Source organism: Coregonus lavaretus (assembly GCF_964263955.1).
Source record: "Coregonus lavaretus genome assembly, chromosome: 10".
In the NCBI taxonomy this organism is placed as follows: Eukaryota; Metazoa; Chordata; class Actinopteri; order Salmoniformes; family Salmonidae; genus Coregonus; species Coregonus lavaretus.
In genome coordinates, this window is record NC_139997.1 from 37,227,504 (window position 1) to 37,231,681 (window position 4,178).

A 4,178-nucleotide genomic window follows, 5' to 3' on the forward strand; every position below is an offset into this window, starting at 1 on the left:
AACCTCAACCCTCAGCCTAGCAAACGTTAGCCACTTAAGGCGTCAGCATGCTTTGGTTCGGCTGGCACCTAGCTTAAAATACCTTAGCTTGAAAAAAGCGGCAATAGTACTATTTGTCCATCTTGAGACGCCGTAGCTATCTCAAAATAGTCAGAATTCATCTAAGATAGCTCAAGAAGTGTGTAATTAATGATGATGTTTTTGCAGAGGAAATCTTAGTCGGCAATTTTACATCTAAGATGAGGTGGTGATGAAGGAGTCAGGCGCAGGAGGGTAAATCACAGAATAACAGGCTTTAATCCACAAAAAACAGGTTTACGCAGAAATGCGTCAAACACACTCCAGGGCACAAAACAGGCGCACTGGAAAATACAAGGCACACGGGAAAAATACTCCCGTCGAAACACAACGAGCTCCACCGAGCTTCACTAACCTCCACAATAAACAATCACCCACACAGACAAGGAAGCAGAGGGAACACTTATACCATGACTAATGAGGGAATAAGGACCAGGTGTGTGTGATTGAAGACAAGACAAATGGAGTGATGATAAATGGATCGGCAGTAGCTAGTAAGCTGGTGACGCCGAATGCCGAAACCTGCCCGAACATGGAGGGGAGGCAGCCTCAGCGGAAGTCATGACAGATGTTTGGTGCAGTATTTCTCAAGTGAGAGAATTTGCATGAAAATGATTTGTCTCTCATTGAATGATCCCTACTGTTGACAACTCACTGCCTAAGGGGCATAGACTTAAGCTTGCCTCGAGAAAAACTGTTGTGTGCACGAACAGCCGAAAAAACACAGACCAAAACAAACAAAAACTTCACAAAATGTCGTCATAATATATGCACAAACTGTTCCGGATGGGAAGCATACGGACGACTTCAGCCACTTAGCTAACATTAGCCACAACAAATCGGAATTCGTAACATAGCATACGTTTAGCAAATTCATAACATATTGTACGAATTGTAATTCGTAACATATCATATTAAATGGATGATGGACATCCACAAATTAATACATACCATATGAAATGTAACATATCATACTAATTGGAGTGTCCTGGATTTACATTTACTATGTTACCTCTACCCCTGAGTCCTGGTTGCACCATGAGGTAATATAGGCTTTGCACAGCAATAGGAATACCTTTTTACTCACAAAACATGTTTTATTTATCTAACAGATCATTGAGTTATTATTTATAAGGGGCTTTACATCTCTATACCAGTTTCAGCTCCCACAAACTCCATTCTTTTACTTACCTTTTTCTTGACTCTCACATAATGAAATTATCATGTCAGGTTGTAGGACAGTATTGGAAATCAGGATATAGACAATACCTTTTTTCTTAATTTACAGTCACTAGTGAGTCTACAATCCCCTTGCACAGTCTTCACATTTTGTGACTTAAAATTACATTGAACAGAAATATGAATGCAACATGTAAAGTGTTGGTTCTATGCATCATGAGCTGAAATAAAAGATCCCAGAAATTATTCCATACGCACTAAAAGCGTATTTCTCTCAAATGTTGTGCACAAATTTGTTTACATCCCTGTTAGTGAGCATTTATCCTTTGCCGAGATATGCCACACCTGTCGGGTGGATGGATTATCAAGAAACTGATTAAGCAGCATGATCATTACACAGGTGCACCTGGGGACAATAAATGGCCACTCTAAAATGTGCAGTTTTGTCACACAACACAATGCCACATATGTCTAAAGTTTTGAGGGAGCATGCAACTGAATGCATGCTGACTGCAGGAATGTCCACCAGAACTGTTGCCAGATAATTGAATGTTAATTTCTTTACCATAAGCCACCTCTTTCGTTTTAGAGAATTTGGCAGTACATCCAACCGTCCTCACAACCTCAGACCACGTGTATGGTGTTGTGTGGGCGAGCGGTTTGCTGATGTCAATATTGTGAACAGCGTGTTCCAGTTCCCGCCAATATCAAAGAGGAGTGGGACAACATTCCACAGGCCACAATCAACAGCCTGATGATCAACTCTATGCGAAGGAGATGTGTTGCGCTGTATGAGGCAAATGGTGGTCACACCAGATACTGACGTACCTTTTTTTTAAAAAGGCATCTGTGACCAACAGATGCATATCTGTATTCCCAGTCATGTGAAATTCATAGATTAGGGGCTAATTAATTTATTTCAATTTACTGATTTCCTTATGTGAACTGTATCTCAGTAAAATCTTTGAAATTATTGCATTTATATTTTTGTTCAGTATAAATCTAAAAAGGGATTAAATTTGATCTTTTTTTTACCGATCTACACAACCCACTCCACATTTTCAAAGTGCAAGAAAAATTGTCCAGTGTTGAGGATCAGCGAAGTGGAGAAGTTGTTTCCTACCTTCACCACCTGGGGGCGGCCTGTCAGGAAGTCCAGCACCCAATTGCACAGGGCGGGGTTGAGATCCAGGGCCTTAAGCTTGATGATGAGCTTGGAGGGTACTATGGTGTTGAATGCTGAGCTATCATCAATGAACAGCATTCTTACATAGATATTCCTCTTGTCCAGATGGGATAGGGCAGTGTGCAGGCGATTGCATCGTCTTTGGACCTATTGGGGCAGGATGCAAATTTAAGTGGGTCTAGGGTGACAGGTAAGGTGGAGGTGATATGATCCTTGACTAGTCTCTCAAACAACATCACTCCACATTACTGGCCTGTTTGACAAAGTGAAAAGAAGGAAGCCTGTGTTTAAAAAAATCAAAAATCCACAATTCTGTTTGCAACAAGACCATTAAAGATGCACTATGTAGAAATCACTCCTGGTTGCTAAAATTCTAATAGTTCTTATATTTCAGTTTGTGAAAAAACAAGTAAGTATAGTGTAGAGAATCATTGTACCATCTAAACCGCTGTGAAATATATTTTCCATAACCAAAAGATATTGTGCTTGAAGCTGGTGTACAAAAGAAAGTAAAAGACGCAAAAACTAAACTTAAGAACAGGAAGCATAGAAAGAGTGCACATAGAACATATCTACCACTTCTTAGACTTGCTTTCAATGAGAATGACATATCTATAACTCATTTCTATGTGAATTTGGTTGGGTTGCCCCAAAAGTTACCTATTTCAGCTTTAAGTAATACTGCAAGACAACATGGCAAAGACAAACTTTTTTGCCTAAATAAAAAAACTACAGGTTTGGGTCAAATCCAATACACACCCTCTGTATTTTCAAGTATTGTGGTGGCAGCATCATGTTATGGGTATGCTTGTCATCGGCAAGGAATGGGGAGTTTGTACGGATCAAAATAAATACGGAAGGAGCAAAGCCCAGGTAAAAAAAGTTAAGAGGAAATCCCACCTGTCTACTGAAAACCTAACACTGGGATAGAGTTTTATTTTTCAGCGAGACAATTATACAAATGTTAATGCCAAAGACACACCAGAATGGCTTTCCATTAGGTGTTGAGGGTTCCTGAGAGGTCTAGTCTTAGTCCTGACTTAAATCTGCTTGAAAATCTGAGACAAAGTTTGAATTTGGCTGTCCATCAATGATTCCCAACCAAATTTACTGAGCTTGAGAAATGTTGACAAAAACAATGGATATATGATGTAAAGTTGGTAAAATCTTATTCCAAATGATTCACAGCTGTAATGGCTGCCAAAGGTGCTTCCACCAAGTACTAACTCAGGGGTGTGAAGACATGCACAATCAAGACATATTTTAAATGTTTAATTAATTTGGAAAATGTTCTATAACTTTGTAGGAAAAAAACATCCAAATTAAATCCATTTTTAGATTTGTTTTTAAAATGTTGAAGACTGTGCAAGCTTTGTAGACTTTCACTAGGCACTATGTTACCTGCCATGACGCACTACAATAAACAGCCATGTCCGAGTGGAGCAATGACACATTTGAGTTTGCTGTGAGCCCTACACTACTTACTGAATTTATGAGAGGCACTAGAATCATTCATCACCTCATACCGTGGGCTTGGTTGAAATTCTGTCATTCTTCTTGCTTGAAAGATTTGCAAAGCTTGCCCCAAGGATAGGGAGAATGCATCTTTCTTGACAGTGCTGTGAAATAATGGGGTAGATTTAAACTAGTGAACCTAATTATAAATCATTGAACAATACTTTAGATTGATATTTATCTGACTGACAATTATTCAAATAATAAACAAACATTTTAC